Below are 6,951 nucleotides of genomic sequence, written 5' to 3'. Positions count from 1 at the left end.
GGATCGCTTTCCTGCGAAGTTGGACATAACAGATGGGAAAAACGCAGAGCAACCTGTCCATCGCGAAAGGGGCACACGTCTCTGAACGTTATGGGCCTATCTGCAGCCTAATAAAGCTATAGGACAGCAACGTATTAACAGCCAGGATGGGAGTGTGATATGCATGCGTGCGTGGTTTCTGCAGACGCAATGAACACAGACAGAACTCTGAATCTGTGTCTCTGTGATGTGGTAACTGGTATCCAAATGAAGAACAGCTGAAAATGGTGGTACATCAACTCTCACTTAACTGAAATGGCTATAAAACCCATCCATATTCAGCCTTTGCTAACTGCATAGGAGCTTTTCAGTAATCCTGCAACTTGCACTTACGAAAGTAACCATTTTTTGGGTTGATCGACCACTCAGTCTGTCCAAAATGTTTCTCGAGTAGTGACTACTGACTAGTGAAGTGAGAACAAATACGCATGCCTCGCTCGCTGCAGACGGAGACATGTCTTTTTCAGTTCTTTTTTATACGAAGCTACGTCCTTTTCAGTTGTCTCTAGTACGGAGCCTTTAGTACACATAGGACACTGAAGCACTTATAATAAATCTCACTCGTCCTCAGTAATGTGATGGACTCGTGCTCACGATTCAACCAGTGATTTCGACAGTGAAGGCTTAAGTCACAACCACTAGGGAAGCTGGAGTTGAACTAATCATGAAGGAAAGCTCCCCTTAACTTCGCCTATTATTGTCGATGCTGAAGCAGTACAGATCGGATGAAATTAGCATTTGGATTTGCATGCATGGTATATATTATAGCATTAGACAGTTGTTGGATATACGATAGTTTAGTGAGATCGTTGATCCCTGATGGATGAGTTTGATATGGTCGTACTTTCTACTATACGTCTTTTGCAATTTACTCACACTAAGAGCAGCATCATAACCTGAAGTATTTTTATGAGCAGGTCTTAATCTTATGACCAGTTGCAACCTAATAATGATCCATAGATAAATTAACGCCACTGCGTATCTTTTAATTAAACTGTAAATGTGTAAACGAGGTCCGGAGTGAATGCTGTAAATAAAAGGGTTCTATTGAGCAGGCAGAATTAAACAACAGTTGATCTGTTCCTGCCTTCATCATCAACCTGATTGCATCAACAAACGGTAGCCAGACAGATGGTTTACTGAAATAATATCCTATGGCACAGTTAGAAACCCATGTCCGCAAGGAAACATCTTTTAGTTGGACTTGACGAGCAGACTCCCAATCGCCGACGATCGGCAACGTCAGAGTACATGTGAATGGACAAGATGCATATCATTTTTTCAGCACCCGGTAACACCGGAATTTTTTCCCATAGATACTGTTCATCTTCCTCCTCTCTTCTCTTCCTCCTTGGCACAAATCACAAATCACAAGTAACAAATCACAGGTAACAAATTTTTTTCTATGAAAGGATAGAGACAAATTTGGTGGCGGCGCCAGAGTTGGGGAAGAAGCTCGCCGGACTTGAGGAAGATGCCGGGGGCGGCGGCGGCGGCGCGGGGACGGGCGGGCGCAGTCGCGGCGGACGTGCGGTTCCGTGGCCAAAAAAATTCGTGTGCCACCAGGTGATAAAACACCCGGTTGTTGTATAGCATTTCCGTTTCTATAATTGTCTACATGTTAACCGTTCATGCATGGGGCATGCAGTAGCTTCAACCTTCAACAAGGAATGCAGCCTCTACTGAGGACCAGGAAAAAGTTGTCAGATAGCAGGAGAAGCTTTATCCTATTGCTTAACTTGTTGTCCATGGCAAGTGATGCAGTTGCACAGTGAACAAAGGAGGACAAGTCGCGCAAGACAATAGTTGAGGAAAACTGGGGACCAAGAATCCTCCATCTCCTTGTGTTTGTCTCGGTTCGCTGTTCCATCTGGCTTGCGCCTGACATTGTGCATATCGAGTATATCATGCGATATTATATGTCGAATATATCTCGTAGTTTATATGATTGTAATTCGATATTGTTGTATGTATTTACCTGGGGAGAAAACTTAACTCAAGTCTCTGTAATCGCTATATATGCCATCCTAGAGGCTCAACTCATGTATTATAATCAAGTCTCTGTAATATTTTTTTTAGAAGGGCGGCAAAAGCTTTACCGCATTTTGTATTAGACGATGAAAGGAAAAAAACTGTATAAGCAACTTACAGATCGGCAGCCTAAAATAGACTGCCAAAACCTAAGTCTCTGTAATTATATATATATATATATTAGAAATCAATGGACAAAAGATTCTCAGCCTGTTCGGTTGGCTACTTCGTATCGTTGCTGGTTCGTGAAGAAGTACTGCTGGCTAGTTTGTGTGGGAGAAAAATACTGTTATGGTTGAAAATTTATGATCGTTTACAACAAGCCACAGACAAACGAACATGCTGTAAATTTACGCTAGTATGTGGATAGGGCTTCTCTGTAGTTGCATTGGTCCCTCTGCAGTTGAGTCACTAGTAAGTGGACTGTAGAGGAACTGGTTCCACGGTATCTGCTCGTCGGTTTCCACTCCAATCGCAGTATTTGCTGCAATGCGGCGTCGCTACAACTATATGGAAATGTTAGTATTCGACTTATTCAGTCTAACAGTATGCGATGCTCTCGCTACGTGTGGGCAGATGCTTGAGTATATTTGGTACTTTATTGGGTTGTAAAAATCCGATATTGTTGGCCCTGTTCGTTTCGCTAAAATTTGGCTTATGCTGATTTATTATAAGAGAAAAACACCGTTGATTCGCTGAAAAGTACTGCTGAAGTAGTTATGCATATCTGGGGCGAGGTGAAAAATTCGCTTATATTCCAACACAGATGAGTTGAATAAAATATATACTAGTCGCCAAATTATATCTAACACATGATTTCTCCTTTTGCACTAGACATCAGAAAAAATCAATGGACAAAAGGTCCCTCTGAAGTCGAGTAAGGGACTAACAAGTGGGCTGTACAGGAACTGGTTCCAGGGTATACAGATTCTACCCTGAGATGAGCATAAGTAGCCGGGAGACACAACAAGGACCAGAGGTCCATAGCTTTAAAAAGAAAGGTTGGTACATTTGTCTAACCATCAACGATGGCATATTAGTACCCTTTTGGTGCACACACGGCACACGCACTCGGTGTGGTTTAACCTCAAAGTGAGCATGGTCCGAGGCATTTGTCTGCTTCTGACGATGACGAGACTGCTAGCTTTCAAGAGTGTCGAGGTGGGCAAATATCGTCATCAGCAGAAGGATGTTCCGGATGGAAGCTAATATAAATCGTTCGAAGTTCTTGGTCGCTGTCTGCACCAACTCCCCGCGCATATGTCAAAGAGCGTGTCATCACTTGCTTGTTCCAATTTACATGGTGAAAGACGAAGTTAAACTACCCTTTATTTCTACTGATATGACACAGATGTGCGTCTTTGCAAGCCTCATCCGTGTCTGCACGTACTGTTCAGCTACCCATCCGTGGCTTCTACACGGCTTGATAGAGTAGTGATGAGGCTACTAATGTTCTGAAACTCTGGACTTGTATCTCTGAAATTTGGCAATGATGCCATGATCTTAAACTCTGAAGCCCTGTTTCTGAAATTTGGCAATGCCATGAGTTTAAATTCTGAACTTCCATTTAATTTCTGAAAGTAGACCGTTACGTTATCTGAAACTCTGAACCTTCATTTTTGAATTTTTGGCAATGCCATGATCTGATCCTTTGGACAAATAATTTCTCAGTATGTACTATCCATGTAACTCACTGTCTCTCGCAATCAGGCCCTAACTGCTCCGAACTTAGATCCTAGCTGCCATACAGCAAGGCCCGATACGACATCGACACATGAATGAACACTATAAGAACTGTCTGCTAAAGTTTTCCTTGTTTCTTAAGCAAAACATGGTTGAATTCATCTAGTATACATCAGTCAATCCAGCGTCAGCGAATATCTCAGCAGATCGCGGATTAAAAGAAGTGGCCTATGGGAGAACGAGTTGGTGGGAATTTGAGGCCCTCTTTTATGTGTTGTACCTTTGGATGACTCATGCAGGGACCTAAGAATCTTTAGCTTCTATTTGAGCTTAATTAAAGGCACACATCTATGCATGGCTGCTATCATTTTTGTTAACCCTGATGACCACTTCTTCTTCTTCTTCTTTTTAACTCGGCTACATTTATGCTGACGGTAGTTATTTTCTACGTGCAGAAAGAAAATTCTTTGTCTATATTCAGGGTAGTAGGTGCTTGTCTTGTCTTGCCTTGCCCATCCTCCACGCATGGCATGCAACTGTAGTAATAAGATTTTTTTAGCATGTAGCCCTTTACGACGTGTTCGGCTGGTATAGTTTTCAGCTGCTTTTGGCTGATTCTACAGTAACATAAATCAGCCAGAATCAGCCACACATCCAAATCAGCCACCAGCAACTCAGCATCAGCACATTCAAATTCAAACTAACATTTACTGCCATTCAAACATGCTGCAGAGTCCATTTCCATTTCAAACTTGGCGGGAATGCAACACTCCCACCATACCAAATATCATTTCATGCTTGCCTTAAACTAACAATTAATTACAGCCATAAGACATGACAGTCCATTACAACCTACAGTTCGTTACAGTGACTTAAAGTACCACGTTGGCTGCCATTACATGTCCTTAAACCACAAAACACACACAGTTGCATACAACCTCTCAAATACCACAACATTATAACACATTGAGTACTCTACTAATGGCACAACTACAACATGGCATAAATGGAGACTTTACAAAATCTGTAGCCTTTGCCAAAGCCACATATGCTACTGCACAAAGAAGTAGCAGGTCTCAGCAAAAAAAACGCTCCTAATTCTGCACACTTCAACATGCAGTCCTTCGACTCCACATACACCTTGCCGCAGGTGGTTCCCCTGTCGTTCAACATAGTACTCCCATACAGTTACATATCACATGTGATTATCTACATGTTGACAAATGTACAATGCAGCAGTCACAACGAACATACCTTTTGGTGAAGGAGAACAAAGAACCTCATTGTTACCTGCAGCCACACAGATTGTCATAAACTAAATTACAGCACCACTCATTTTCTACATCTATCAATACTTGTACCACACAGCAGCCTCAGTGTACATACCTGTGCACTACATAGCCCATAGTCCCATAGCGATCCAATCTCGCACTTGTGACATATCTTCACTTTCAACTGATGCCGCCCATGCTGACAGGTTGTAATCTACACCCCTATGAAGATTCCTCGCCGCAGCCCTCCGTCCGTTTTCGCCCTCCACAAAATTATGTAGAGCAAAACATGCAATTACCACCTTCACTTGTTTAGGTCTCACATAAATTGGGACTTCGGACAGAATGTGCCACCGAGCTTTCAGCCTCCCAAACACCTGTTCCACTACATTGCGAAGCCTTGAATGCTGGTAGTTGAATTTCTCCATATATCTGTCCGCCTCTCTGGCTCTGAAGTCATCCAGATGGTATCTTGCATTCCGATATGGCCCCAAATATCCTGCTCGCACGGCGTATCCATAGTCCACCAGGTAGTATCGTCCTGCAATTCATCAAGTCATTTCACCCATTACTCACAAAGGTACTCTTACAAACTAAGAACGTAGTCAACGATAATGCAATATTACCTACTGGGGGATGCGGGTATTCTGGTCGCCCCATATAATACGTCAGAACCGACATGTCATGCGAAGACCCCGCTGATCCCGCACCAACATATGTGAAAAGCCCATCCATGTCCACTATCCCTAACACATTCATGGTAACTTCTCCTTTTCTATTCATGAAGTACAACCGTGACTAGCGACTAACTTGCACTTTGATGTGTGTTCCATCCAAAGCCCCTATGCACCCATCAAAGTAGGGTCTGAATTCGTCGAACCTAGGATGGATTTTTCTATACTCCGGATCCTTTACCGCAACAACCGTCTGGGCAAAGGAGTACATGGCGTCTACAACCTCACCCATCTTCTGACTAACTGTGCCCATACCCCTTCCTAATCTTAGGGTTATCTATCTAGTTGCCTGCTTCGTCGCACACACCCACAGGAACATAGCTAGTGACTCATACGTCTCCATGTCTTGTGAACTACCCAGCCCATGATACTGCACTAACTCATTGTGCAACTTCAAGAAAGAGTGAGGATACATCCGAAAGTTGTCGAAGCACATACGTTCGTTATGCAAATTTGCTTCCACCCATTGTTGTCCGGTCATGTCTTCGAATGGGCACTGAGGATTAGGCATAGGACTTTTCCTGGAACAAGCCACAACAGCAAGCGCAGCTCCAAGACCCGCCAACTTGACTATGTTTGCCTTCAGTTTCTTCTTTGAGCCATCACTAGAAGTTGTGCTCTCGCTGGACTGTTCGTTGGAATGTTCAGTGCTACTCATTCTACAAAACAACAACTGAATCATTGATGCCAAATCCAAGGCTCCGAAGAGGTGGGACGAATCATTGAAAAACGATGAAAAAAGATTACTGGAAGAAAAGCAGCAAGTGAATCATGAAAGAGAGCAATTGGAGACATACAAAATGGAGCTGGAAAGGATCAAATCAGCATTAGAAGCTGAAAAGGAAAGAATATCAGAGGAGATGGAGGATTTGAGGAAGCAACGACAGAAATTTGAAGAAGAGTGGGAACAGCTAGACGAAAAAAGAGCCCTCCTAGTACAAGGCATGCAAGAACTGCTCATTTCTATTTAAGCTCTAAAGACTCAAGCTTTGTACCATACAACCACGGCTAGCACCTAATAACAACTTTGTATCATCAAATGCTAAGGAGCTATTTGGCTGTCAGTCGGACATGTGGTGGGATGCCTCATGGTTGCAATGACATTGGGCTTCCCTCAAACAGCACAAATCCTCATATGTGAAACACTGAATAGGACAATCACCTAATAATATGTCAAACAGCACAAATCCTCA

The sequence above is a fragment of the Miscanthus floridulus genome, unplaced genomic scaffold, assembly GCF_019320115.1.
Source record: "Miscanthus floridulus cultivar M001 unplaced genomic scaffold, ASM1932011v1 fs_795_1_2, whole genome shotgun sequence".
NCBI lineage: Eukaryota > Viridiplantae > Streptophyta > Magnoliopsida > Poales > Poaceae > Miscanthus > Miscanthus floridulus.
Note: the sequence above shows the minus strand (reverse complement) of the source record.